Genomic DNA, 15069 nt, shown 5'->3' on the forward strand with positions numbered 1-15069 from the left:
AACAATCAAGGTAACATTATGAACCTATTCTAATATCTAATATGATTACTTGTATGCTAGAATAGGGTTTATAGTCTTGGATAACATGCATGTACAATAGAGAAACCTAGATCCAAGCATTAGGGTTTGTATGAGCACATAAGATGTCTTATAACCAAAACCCATTAGTGGTATCAGAGCCTTGACTGGTTTCTATTGTACTGATGCATTGTATATCTGAAAAATTTGATTTTTTGGTGTTTTGGAGGCTGGACTCGCCAAGTCCATAGCTGAACTCGCCGAGTCCAAGGTGACTCGATGAGTCCAGGCTTGACTCGACAAGTCAACTCGTCAGATAGAGCTTATCTCGGGATTTCTTGTTGTTTTTGCATTGGGTTAGTTACCTTATCATGTTAGATCAATATTAATCCTATTATATGATATATTTGACTATATTTTTGATCTAATTGAGGATATTTATCAATTAATAAGATAATTGTTTCCTTATAAGATAATTGATTAATTATTTTGAGTAAATTGATAAATTGTTTTGCAAGAAATCATTAAACAAATCAAATATGGATAATTATGTAATTAAATGTTAGTTTAGATTATTTGTTATTTGATCCTTGTTGTTATGAAAAGTTTCATATTTTGCCCTTTAGGTTTTATAGTTTAAATTTGAACCCAATAGTTTTGTAGTTTTGAAATTTAAATAGTTGAAACCCTAATGTGTTGAAATGTTTCAAAACTTGCCCTCAAGTTTTGGAATTTAAAAGTTGATTAAAAGTTTAATTAGGAATGTTAAATTCTAAAACTCTAGTATTGTTTTGAAAAAGTTCAAATCACACCCTTATGGTTTTATTAATTAATTAAGGTGTATAATTAAAAGAAGTTTAATAAATCCATAAAAGTTTAGGTTTACAATTTAATTGAATTAAAGGTATAATTGTTAAATTAGACCACCTAGTATTTTGAAAGTATAAAATACACCCTATACTATATATATCATTAAAAGTCTAACATTATATATATGTATGAGTAAAAGTCAGTCTTACCGTTAGTAGGCCTCATTCACGAAGCTAGTCTATAAGGGGTGTTTAAGGAAATTGCCTATAAAATGGCGATTGAATGGGTATCCACTCTTACCCACCGCACTCTTGACTAGTGGAGGGTCGTTAGCCGAACGGGTAGGATAGGACGAAACCTTCCATTATAAGTATAATGAAGTATAAAAGTAACTAAATGTTTTCATATAATTCCCAATCTTAGTTACTTAGGCAAAAGTGAATTGATGCAATTCCATGAAATTACACTTTGTGCCCTTGCGAAGACGTTAGTGGAGCGTGTGTGGTTAACCGGCACACTAAATGGGTCTAAGAAAAGGAAGCAAAGGGTGACTCAATGTTGTCATAGTTCGGTGGAGCGTGTGTGGTTTACTGGCACATCGAATAGGCAACCGTAACATGTGAGGGCACCATGTAAGCTTGCATGGTTATTCACACCCACTTTGTGATCCTCGGCATCCCAGTCACAAACAAGAGGGGTATATCAAGATTTAAACATGCCATTGAAAGTTCAATGAATCTCAAAGGATCTAGGAGTTTTCATAGATTTAAAACTTAAATTTCTTTTTCATTTTTCATGGTGGAAATTAGTGAATCGTCATTCACTTACCTTCAAATGTTCTGCAATTTGGGTTACGACATCCCTCTCCCGAGTTGTAGAATATTGTGTTGGGTCCTAGCCTTAGTATCTCATTTGGGTGATTTACTAAGGACTCAATCAATCAACTAACTTGAATTCGTTTTCTCCCGTATTGTAGATGTCAAAATTTGACAACTATGGTCTTCTCAAATCCCGTGGAACAAGCATTCCACATGAAGATGATATTCCACGATTCGATCGAGGAACAAGAAATCATGCTTCACTTCCTCCTCCTCCTCCAATTATTCTCCCTAATCCACAAGACTGTAAAATTCAAAGGTTCAATATCACTCAAGCCCTTTTGGTAAGTTAACATAAAGAAGGAAAGTCGGTGTGTGCACACGTCCTAGGGATGAAGTCGCACATTGATAGACTAAGAATGTTGGGATCCGTTGTCTGTGAGGAAATAGCTGTTGATTGGGTTCTTCAGTCACTTCCCAACTCGTATAGTCTCATCGAGTCCCTCTTGAAACTCGAAAAAAGAATAAAATTTAGATAACATACCAGAATCGGGGCGTTACAACTCTCCCTTACTCGTCTCAGAGTTCGTCCTTGAAGTCTGCTGTTGCTACATCTGGAAACAACTCTGGATAGTGCTCTCTCATCTCCTCCTCTGCCTCCCACGTCCACTCACACCCCTTCTGGTGCTGCCACTGCACCTTTACCAACTGAACCACCTTATCCCTCAAGGTCTTCGTCTTTCAATCCAAGATCGCAAACGGTCTCTCAATATAATTCAGGCTGCTATCAACCTGAATATCTTCCAAGGGTACAACTGCTGACTCGTCCACTAAACACTTCCTCAACTGGGAAACATGGAAAGTATTGTGGATCTGTCCAAGCTCTGACGGAAGATCCAACCGATAAGCAACGCGACCCACCTGGGCCAAAACCCTAAAAGGACCTATGAACCTGGGGCCAGCTTGCCCCTCTTTCGGAATCTGATGACACCCTTCCAGGGTGATACCTTTAGGAGGACCATGTCGCCCACCTGAAACTCCAAGTCTGAACACCTCCTGTCGGCATAACTCTTCTACCGACTCTGTTCAGTCTGCAGTCTACTACAAACCTGTTGAATCAACTCTGTCATCTTCAGCACCACTTCGGTGCTCCTAACGACACGCTGACCGACCTCGCGCCAACAAATCGGGGTCTTGCACTTCCTCCCATAGAGCATCTCAAAGGGAGGGCGGTCAATACTTGCATGATAACTGTTGTTATATGAAAATTCTACTAATGGAAGATATGTATCCCAACTTCCGCCGAAATCTAGGACGCATGCCCACAGCATGTCCTCAAGAGTCTAAATCGTCCTCTCGCTCTGCCCGTCCGTCTGAGGGTGGAAAGCGGTGCTGAAATGGAGACGAGTACCCATCTTGTCGTGAAACCGCTTCTAGAATCTGGAAGTAAAATGGACGTCTCGGTCTGACACCACTGATACAGGCACTCCATGTTGTGCCACAACCTCTCGCACACATATATTGGCTAGTTTCTCAGCCAATATGCTCTCCTGGATCGGTATAAAATAGGCACTCTTCGTTAACCGACCCACTATAACCCAAATAGAATCTGCTCCACGTGCGGTCCTGGGAAGCTTAGTGATAAAATCGATAGTGATGTCCTCCCATTTCCACACTGGAATGTCCAACGGTTGCATCTTGTCGTGAGGCCTCTGGTGCTCCTCCTTAACATTCTTGCAGGTCAGGCACCTCTCCACATACCAGGCGACATCCCGCTTCATGCAGGGCCACCAATAGTCGAGTTGAAGATCCCTATACATCTTCGTTGCCCATGGATGGATGGAAAATTGACACTTATGAACCTCCTCCATCAGTACTTGCCATACTCCGCCCCAGTACGGTACCCATACTCTCCTATTAAGGGTCAACAATCCTCGGCTATCGTAGTCAAAAGAAGCTACTCGGCCCACAATCCTCTCACACTTCTCCCTCTCCTCCTTGAGTCCCTCGACCTAAGCCTCTCTGATCTGCTCTGATAATAGAGTCATTACCTTCATCCTCAAGCATGTGTCCCTAATCGGGGTCGTTGCCGCCTTGCGGCTCAAGGCGTCGACCACTACGTTGGCCTTTCCTGGGTGTTAAAGGATATCATAATCATAATCCTTCAACACATCTAACCATCGCCTTTGCCTCATGTTCAGATTCGGCTAATCCATGAGGTACCTCAAGCTCTTGTGATCCGTATAGATGGTACAACGGACCCCATAGACGTAGTGTCTCAAAATCTTAAGGGTAAACACCACTGCCCCCAACTCTAAATCATGCGTAGGATAGTTAGCCTCGTGAGGCTTCAACTGTCTCGAGGCATAAGCTATCACACGGCCTCACTGCATCAACACTGCTCCCATACCTGTGATCGAGGCATCACAGTAGTCTACAAAATCCTCTACTCCCTCTGGCAGGGTAAGGATTGGTGCCTCGCACAATCTCTGCCTGATGGTCTCAAATGATGCCTATTGCTCAGGCCCCCGGCGAAACACCACCGCCTTCTTAGTCAGTCGGGTGAGCGGTACTGCTATCTTGGAGAAATCCTGAATGAACCTCCTGTAGTACCCTGCCAAACCTAGGAAGATCTGAATCTCAGATGGAGACCTCGGGACCTCCCACTGCATTACGGCCTCTATCTTGGCCGGATCTACTAAAATACCCTTCTGGTTAACGAGGTGTCCGAGGAACTGCACCTCGTGCAACCAGAACTCGCACTTGGAGAACTTTGCGAAAAGTCTCTCCTTCCTCAAAATCTCTAGCACCTCTCTCAGATGCTCCTCGTGCTGCTCCTTAGTCTTGGAATAAACCAAGATGTCATCAATAAATACTATCACCGACCGATCCAACAACGGCCTACAAACGCGGTTCATGAGATCCATGAACGCAGCTGGAGCATTGGTGAGCCCAAACGGCATCACCACGAACTCATAATGACCATATCAAGTCCTGAAAGAAGTCTTTTGCACATCCTCACCTCTTACTCACATCTGATGATACCCGGAGCATAGATTGATCTTGGAAAACCAAGACGATCCCTGAAGCTGATCAAACAAATCATCTATCCTTGGGAGTGGGTAACGGTTCTTCACCATTACCTTATTCAACTCTCGGTAGTCTATGCACATACGGTGTGACCCGTCCTTCTTCTTCTTCATGAACAAAATCGGTGCTCCCACGGGCAAACTACTCGGCCTAATAAAACCCTTGTTTAGTAGCTCTTACAGCTGTGTAGACAACTCCTGCATCTCTGGGGGAGCCAGCCGATATGGTGTTTTGGCTATCGGAGCCGCACCAGGGATTAGGTTAATCCCGAACTCGACCTGTCTTTCGGGAGGTATTTCAGGCAACTCCCCTGGAAATACATCTGGGTAATCTCATACAACTGGAACATCTTCAACTATCTCCTTGCCCTTCTCCCCGACATCTAAAACATAAGCAATATAACCGGTGCAACCCTGCTGGAAATAGCGCCTCGCTCTCGCTGCTGAACAAGGAACTGGTCTGTGCTGTAGCCTCTCGCCCTAAATCACTAACTCTCCCCCACTGGGAGTGCGAATCCTCACTAACTGCATCTCACAATCTATCACCACCCCATTGGGGCTCAGCCAATCCATGCCTACTATGACCTTATTCCCTCGCAGGGGAATAGGGACCAAGTCCACCGGAAATTGCTCATCGAATAACTATAGGGAACATCCTCTGTGCACTCTCGCAACCCTAACGGTCCTATCAACTGCTATCTCAACCTCAAGTGGAGAATCTAGCTCTCCTGGATCTCTGCTAAACCTCTTGTTAAGCGCAAGAGAGACGAATGATCGGGTAGCCCCCCGAATCAAACAATATTGTAGCTGAAATGCCGTTCACTGAGAACGACCCTATACAAAACATTTAACCATAAGAAACAATCAATTATAAAAGCAGAGAAAAGGGAAAAATACGTACCCGTCACCACGTCAGGAGTCGCTCGCGCCTCCTCTGCTATCAGGTGAAAAGCCCTACTCTTCACCACCGGCGTCTCAACTCGGCCCTGACGGCCGTCTGTAATCCTCAAAGTAGCAGGGGCAGGTGCTAACACCTTCCCCGCAGCAGCTAAACTCGGACACTGGGACTTTTTATGTCCCCTCTGATTGCACTTGAAGCAAATCAAATCCGATGCCACAATGGCGGTAGTAGTGGCTGTACAATCTCTGCTCATATGCTCAGATCGACCGCACTTGTAGCAGCCGCAACTCCCTGCCTTGCACGCCCCGTCGTGCAATCTCCCACACTTGCCACATCGACCGTGGCTCTGCTGACTTCTGGATCTATGATCTGAAACCTTGGGATTTTTGCCCGAATCCCCTGTACCTGAAGCCGCCTCCGGCTTCCACTTCTTCTCCATCTCAAGGTCAATCTCTCTCTCTCTCTCTCTCTCTCTCTCGCCCTAGCAATCATTTCATCCAGCGTTTTACAGCTAGACCGGCTCACAAACTGGCAGATATCACTCCGCAACATCTCATGATAACGGGCCTTCTTCATTTCCTCATCAGCTGCATACTCAGGAACGAGAAGTGCCCTCTCCCTGAACTTGGCGGTAATCTCCGCCACTGTCTCTGTAGTCTGGGTGAGGTCCTGAAACTCCCTAGCTAACTGCTGCACCTCAATAACCGGTGCAAACTCAGCTCTGAACCTGGTAGTAAAGTCAGCCCAGGTCATGGCATCCAACGCTGCGTCATCTCCAATGGCATGTTCGACCTCCTCCCACCAATCTTGTGCCCTGTCCTTCAAAAGACAGGACGCCAATCTGACCTTGTCCCCCTCGGGACACCTGCTCGTGCGGAAAGCGTTGGCCACATCCGCCAACCATCTAGTACTCGCTATGGGGTCCCGTGCCCCATGATAATCTGGAGTTCCACATGCCTAGAACTCCCTGAACGTAAGCGTATGTGACCCCATCATGGCCGCCACCTCGGCTCAGAAAGTGCCCAACCTCTCGTCCATCAGCTCTAGTATACCCTCCTTCATCGAACTGAGAATCACAGTAGTCTACTCAAGTATGATGCGAGTAATCTCTGAAGAGAGAAATTCCCTGGTCTGCTCATCTAGAAGTTCACTCCCGATCCTGATCCAGATCCCTCTCCGGCACCTGAACTGCCGCTTGCTGGTCTAGGCCGTAAAACCAACATTCTAAAAAACACATTACGATAAACGTCAGAAACACTGATATATCTCAAGGGATCACTACTACTACAGGCCTTTTGGTCTCATCTCAGCCTTCGTCGATTCAAGTACGGATCCTCTGCTTCCAGTAGTATGGGCCCATATTACCTTCCAAATCTATCCGTACTCTCCATCAGTGTGTACAGATGATGCCAGTGCCGTCCCACGATCCTCGCTGGTACCTGAAACAAATATCACATAACACGGTAAGCATAAATGCTTAGTGAGTTCCCTAAAATACCACATACAACATATAAGCCACTCGAGGCTACAACTCTACGAGACCTTCCGGTCATTGTGTCTCAGGGGCCTTCCGGTCCCATATTCTGAGTAGACCTTACGGTCCTACTCCGTTGACCTTCATGTCCATACCATCTTGTCCTTCCGGTCCCTCCACTACTGACCTTCCGGTCCATAACCTGTTGACCTTTCGGCCCATACCATACTACTCATAATATACATAACATATACATATCACATAGAAACATATAACACATACACGTCATAGCACATTAGACCTTCCGGTCACACATAATTACCTCCCTAGGTAAGGTATAGTGAGAAGACTCACCTTGTATGATGTCTAGTAATGTAACGTCCCAAAATATGACCCAAAATTTTTTGTTTTAACACTACTAAAAATCATGTAGTGAAAGTTAATTCATAAAAACCATGCATCAATACCTCAAACCAAAAACAAGTATCATGATAAAGACTGTATCAAACTGTATCAAATCACATCTAAGAAAAACTGAACAATCTCCCAGGCTTTCCCTAGGGAAATCTTTGTCTCAACCAAACCAGTCCTCAGCTGCTGAAGGCCTCCTTGTAATGCCAATTAGCCATTACCTGAATACCATCACATGTGACGAGGCTCAGATAATCCTTCGAGTAAAAGACTCGTCCTAACAACGGTTAGACTCAATCAAGAGTTGCACAGCAGGGCGAAATCCAACACTCTGAGATTATTCAACCCTGATCACATGTGATGTGACGTATTCACCTAATGGCTAAATCCCAACACTCAGAGTCCCACAAAGCACAAAGCAAGCCGCATTCGGACACGGGAAACTAGTCAAGCAATTATATCCCTATAATGATAAATTGTACTAGCATACAATGCTAAGTTCATACTATCAAGCATAACCTAAACAGGCTATCCTACTGCAGTCTACTCAATACTAGCATGCAATTCTCATAAAGCTGAAGCACATATAGCAAGCACATAAGGCATCTTCCTAGATCCTTAGTCCTATTCTAGCATGTTGTTCTACTGAAACTGAAACGGATAATCATAACAGAGACTTGTATGGGTAATTTGCGAGTACTTACTTGACCTCGGCTGATCGCATGAACCACACCCTTTTCTCTTTATCAAAACTCTTTTTCTTTCTAAGTTGTTTTTCAAAAATGTTTTTCTTTTGAAAATCTTTACAATTTCCTCAGTTCGAGCTCAGACACACCCGAAAGTGTATTCGAAACCCTCAAACCAAGGCTCTGATACCAACTTGTAACGTCCCAAAATACGACCCAAAAATTTTTGTATTAACACTACTGAAAATCATATACTGAAAGTTAATTCATAAAATCCATGGATCAATATCTCAAACCAAAAACAAGTATCATGATAAAAACTGTATCAAACTGTATCAAATCACATCTAAGGAAAAACTGAACAATGTCCCAGTAATAAAAACGGAAGCTGTGGTGTGTGCGATGCCATCATCCCGAGCTCTTCCCTTTGTTTGCGGTAGTACCTGAAACCAAAACTGAAAACCGTAAGCACGAAGCTTAGTGAGCTCCCCCAAACTACCACATACCATATAAACATATAAACAACTATTAGGCCTTGCCCTCTGCATCAGACCGAAGTCTGGAAACTGCATTGGACCGAAGTCCGGAACTAACTGCATCGGACCGATGTTCGGGACTGTCTGGGGCCTTGCCCCCTGCATCGGAATGAAGTCCGGAAACTACATCGGACCGAAGTCCGAAACTGACTGAACATAGAATAGCATAAACATATCAACTATCATAAACACATATACTGCACACTGCATCGGGCCGTAGCCCGGAACACATAACCCATAAATCCTGTCTGAGCCACGAAGGCATCAGACATACTAAATACTACATCCGACCGAAGTCCGAAAACTGCTGCTAACTAAACGGGCCGACATTGTGGCCGTAGAGCCGTTCCTACTAGAAGGAAACTCACCTCGTAATCTGGTTGTTGAATGAACTGCTCGGGAAACTATCTGCTGCTGCTCCGGTATCTCCCCGGCTACAATTTCCATAAGTACACTCAATCAATTACTGATAACTATACTGAGGGTAAAATGACTATTTTACCCATGGTCAAAATCAACCTCTTGGTCAAAGTCAACATGCAGTTGACCTGACTCATCGAGTTGGGCCGCCAAGTCGTCGAGTCCCTACTCTCACTTCTCGCTTTTGCTCGCTACTACTCGTCGAGTTTGGCTTAGACTCGACGAGTTCCTCTTCGATACTAACACTTAGTCAATTTGCATCCGACTCGCCGAGCTGTATGAACAGCTCATCGAGCTCTCCTTCAACACATGAACACTTTGGCTGTGACTCGCCGAGTTATATGAACAACTCGTCGAGTCTATTCTTGAGGTATGAAGATTGCCTTGGACTCGCCGAGTCAGGGCATTGCCTCACCGAGTCCCTCCATGAATGAGTCCGATCTCCGACTCACTGAGTCCACCTATAATTCACTGGTTCCACTCGGCATAACACATAAAAGGGGAAAAAATTGGGGACTCGCGACTCGACTCGCCGAGTCTAAAGTGTTGGATATAGTGTCTAAGTCCATAACTTTATTTGGTATGTTCTTGACCCGACCCAGCATGGTCCATTTGGGTTGCATGGCATAGCAATACTTGGATAGACTAAATGAGAGAATAAGGCACTTATGATTATTAATATATTATAAGTTCTAATATATTAATAATAGTATTATTTAATTAGTATTGATAAAGTATTAATCTAGTATTAATTTGGTGATCAAAGTGAGACTAATTGAATATATAAGGGTTGATTATGACAATCATCAATTATTTTATGGTGGATTACTGATCCATGGTTTATGGGTTATGAATATAACCATTTAGAGCTCCATGGATAGTCCATGGGAGTTACAAACCCATGGGTCATGAGAAATGAAGAGTCATGACAATTATGGGTCTTCATGATGAAACCCTAATTGTGACACCACTATAAAAGGGACCCTTTGGCTAGCAAAAATGGGACCTAGTGTTACTAGAGAGGGCATAACCGATTTTTTAGTGTAAGAATTATTCTCTCAAGTTATTCCAAGTTTTGTGGTGTTGTGTGAAGCATTTGAGGCACAACATTTGGGGTGCTAGGCTCACAAAGTCTTGAAGGAATCCAAGCAACAACAAGGTATGTATTTCTACTAGTTTTTATGTTTATGTAATCCCCATGCCATGCTAGTTAGGAAATAATCTTGAAAAAGAAATTTGCATGTATATAGAGAAAACATAGATTCAAGGTTATTAGGGTTGCATGTACACTTAGGAAGTGTTAGAATGCTCAAAACCCATCAGTGGTATCAGAGCCTAGGTTTGTTTTCTGTATACTTGATGCAAAACTGCTTGAAAATCGAAAAATCTGCTCACTGACGACTGGACTCGCCAAGTTCATGGGGAGGACTCGCCGAGTCCATGAACAAATTCATCCTACTCGTCGAGTAGGATAATGCACTCGACGACTAAGAGCGTGCTGCGCAGCTTTTCGTGTTTTGTTGCTAGAAATAGTTTAAAATCATTATCCCAATTTGTTTTGGACTTGTAAAATATGTTATTCAAAATGATAATGATTATGTTAACCCATTTTGCATGACTTTTTATCAACTTTCAATTATTGTATATGTTTATATGATTTCTTGAAATTGCTTGATATGAATTTGTATTCTTATGAGTTTTTAGAAGATCATAGGAATTATGTGTAACCTCCTTGTATGTTTAATTCATGATCTTAATGGCAATGATGGTTTCGATAACTTGTCCTCAAGTTATGGATAACCAAAAGTCACTTCTTTAAATTGTGATTAAAGAACTAAAGAGGTTTCATAAAATGAAGAGTCTTCATTTTTATGAACCATTAAAACTCATAAGTTACAAATTGAAGAGACTTGGAATAGTTTCAATTCTTGCCCTCAAGTTTTGGAATTTGAAAAGTCTTACACTCTAATACTTTAATTCCAAATTAAACCTTAGATTTTTAAAAAGTTTAAAAATCAACACTTATACTATTATTATAATTTTATTATATATATATATATATATATATATATATATATATATATATATATATATGTATAAGAATATGTTATTTTTACCGTTAGTAGGCCTCATTCACGAAGCCGGTCTATAAAGGGGGTATAAGGTTGTTGCCTATAAAATGGTGACTTAATGGGTGTCCATTCTCACCCACGACTTCCTTGATCGGTGGAGGGTCGTTAGCCGAACGGGTAGGATACGACTTTAAGTACTCATTAAAAGTATAATGAGTTATAAAGTAACTATACATTATAAATTCCCAATCTTACTTACTTTAGGAAAATGTGAAATTGGTGCTAGCCCATAAAATTACACTTTGTACCTTACCAAGTCGTTAGTGGAGTGTGTGTGGTTAACCGGCACACTAACATGGACTAGTAAGAGTGGCAAAGGGTGACTTGACTTTATTATAGATCGGTGGAGCGTCTGTGGTTAACCGGCACATGGATTAGGTAATATTGTTGAGGGTACCAAGTCAATTTGTATGGTTATTCACACCTTGTTTGTGATCCTCGGCATCGCAGTCACAAACTTGAGAGGGCACATTCGAGATTCAAACATGCCATTGAAAAGTTCAATGTATCTCAAAAGATCTAGGAGTTTCAAAACCAATAAAACCTAATAATAAAATATTTCGTTCTTATGGTGGAAATTGGAAAATCGTCATTTACCTACCTTCAAATATTTTATAGTGTGGATTACGGCATCCCTCTTCCACCTATAAATAGTTTGTTGGGTCCTAGCCTTAATATTTCATTTGGGTGACTTATTAAGGATTCTTAATCTAATGAGACTTGTCTTTCTTCCAGATGTCTTCCAATAACGCTGCTGGCTCAAACCCTACAAGCTCCTTTTCCTTCATGAACGGGTGTAGTAAGGTCATCTTTGATGGATCCAACTTCAATGAGTGGATCAAAAACATCAGGATGATTACCCGCTATGAGGATAAAGAATATGTCCTTGACCGGGAGCTTAAGGTTGTTAATGAAGCCACTGCTACTCCTGAAGAGTTTGCAGAGTTCATTGCACATGAGAAGGATGCCACCAAGGTGTCCTGCATCATGATGGCCACAATGACTCCGGAACTCCAAAAATCTTATGAAGATTTCTACCCCTATGAGATGCACCTGGATCTGATGGAAAGGTACCATCAGAGCGCGCATCAAGAGAGGTATGAAATCATTTCCTCCATGATGAAGGATGGTGAACCCATCACTGGTCACTTGCAAAAGATGCAGAGGTTCGTTGACCGGTTGTTAAAGCTCAATGTTGACTTCCCCGAGGAATTGGCGATTGACATCATTCTCCACTCCTTACCTTCAAGTTATGATATGTTTCATATGACTTATCATATGAACAACGAGGAAGTCACACTTAGCAAACTTCAAGGACTCTTAAGGACAGCTGAAAATGGCCTTAAGGGTAAAGCGGTTGCTACTTCTACTCCTACAACAGCCCCTCTTCTAGCTATTGCCAGAACAGGGTACCAAGGGTAAGACTCTTGAGGTTCTTCTTCATGTGGGACAAAGAAAGGTCCCATTGCTCCTTCTTCAAATCCAAAGGAAGCACAGTGCTTTTATTGCCAGTATAAGGGACACTTCAAGCGAAGCTGCGCCAAATATCTGCAAGATGTAAAGGATTGGAAGGTTAAACCCACCCATGCAGGTATTTACACAATATTGTCTAACAACTCATCAAGTGCTAATTCTTAGGTGCTTGATACAGGTTGTGGTATTCACATTTGTACTGATTTGTAGGCACTAAGAAGAAGTGAGCAAGTGGAGCACGGGAAGATAAACTTAGTCATGGGCAACAGGAAAGCATCACCTGTTACCAAGATAGGAGTTTATTCTTTATTGCTTAATAATGGGTTAATATTAGATTTGAATAAGTGTTGTTACTCGCCCGAAATGGCAAGAAATATTATTTCTTTTCATGGCTTGTACAAACAAGGTTTTTCATTTTCATTTGATAATAAAAATGGTGCTATTAATGTTTATTACAATGATGTATTTTACTTTAAAGCAATACCTTGTGATGGTGTATATGAAGCTGTGAATGTTGTAGACAATTTAGGAAATAATGTGTTGTATATTGATTCTTCTGATAGCTTGGATAAGGCATCCTTGTGGTATTGTCATCTTGGACATGTTAACAAGAAGCGCATAGGCCAACTACAAAATGCTGGAGTCTTGGAATCATTTGACCTCAAGTCAGATGATAGTTGCGAGTCTTGTTTACTTGGAAAAATGACAAAGCCACCCTTCACAGGTACCTGTGATAAGGGGAAGGTTTGTTGGACCTTGTGCACACGGATGTGTCTAGGCCCTTCAGAGTTGCTACAAGGGATGCTAATCGTTATTATGTGACTTTTACTAATGATTACAATAGATATGGATATATTTACTTAATCAAGCATAAGTCAGAAACTTTTGAAAAGTTCAAAGAGTTTAAGCAGGAAGTTGAGAATCAATTGGGCAGGAACATTAAGATGCTCCGATCTGATCGGGGAGGAGAGTATCTTAGCATTGAGTTCCTTGACTATCTTAAGGAATGTGGGATTGTCTCACAATTGACACCTCCCAAGACACCACAGTTGAATGGTGTGGCTGAGAGGCGCAATCGAACCTTGTTGGATATGGTTCGTTCCATGATGAGTCGAGCTTCGTTACCAATCTCTTTCTGGGGGCATGCCTTTGAGAATGCTGCCCATATCCTTAATCTATACCCTACTAAAAAGGTTTCCAAAACACCTCACGAGATGTGGACTGGGAAAGTACCCAATTTGGACCACATCAAGATTTGGGGTTGTGAAGCTTTTGTGAGGCGTGAGACTCATGACAAGCTTGAACCCTGAAGTCAGAGGTGTATTTTCATCGGCTACCCACATAGATCCTTTGGTTACCTCTTCTACAGACCCAGTGATAACGTGGTCATTGTAGCAAGAAGAGGAGTCTTTCATGAGAGAGAATTCATAAGCCAAGGGGACAGTGGGAGGCAAATTGACCTTGAAGAACTTCAAGAGTCAAGTGGTGAAGGAACCTCAAATGTTGTCAGCCAACCTGAGGAGGAAACTCCTGTTGAGCCAATAGATGAGTCTGTACCTCCAAGACGTTCCACTAGGATGAGGAACACACCTGATTTTTATTATGGTTATCACATCACCACTGAAGGTGATACATTTATCAGTGATAGTACACTGATAGATTTGGATGAACCTAATAATTATAAGGAAGCCATGGCAGTCCCTAAGTCTGCGAAATGGAAGGAGGCTATGGACAGCGAGATTCAGTCCATGTATGACAATCAAGTTTGGAACTTGGTTGACAATGTACCAGGTCGTAAGACAGTTGGGTGCAAATGGATCTTAAAGAAGAAGATCGACATGGATGGGAAAGTACACACTTATAAAGCGCGACTAGTTGCGAAGGGCTTTACTCAAACTCCGGGAGCTGACTATGATGAGACTTTCTCACCAGTAGCTAAGATTAAGTCTATTAGAGTATTGTTAGCCATAGATGCATTTCATGATTATGAAATATGGCAAATGGATGTCAAAACCGCTTTACATAATGGGAAGTTGGTTGAGGATGTTACATGGCTCAGCTAGAGGGTTTTGTCGATCCAAAATACCCTAATAGAGTGTGTAAGCTTGAGAAATCCATTTATGGATTGAAACAAGCATCTCTCAGATGGAATCTTTGCTTTGATGAGAAAGTCAAAGAGTTTGGCTTTTCTAGGAGTGAGGATGAGTCTTGTGTGTATGTCAGGGCTAGTGGGAGCATAGTTAGCTTCTTGGTGTTGTATGTGGATGACATACTTCTCATAGGAAACGACGTCCCAACTTT

The sequence above is a fragment of the Lactuca serriola genome, chromosome 1 (genome assembly GCF_051521515.1).
Source record: "Lactuca serriola cultivar US96UC23 chromosome 1, Lser_US96UC23_V15, whole genome shotgun sequence".
NCBI classification, from domain to species: domain Eukaryota; kingdom Viridiplantae; phylum Streptophyta; class Magnoliopsida; order Asterales; family Asteraceae; genus Lactuca; species Lactuca serriola.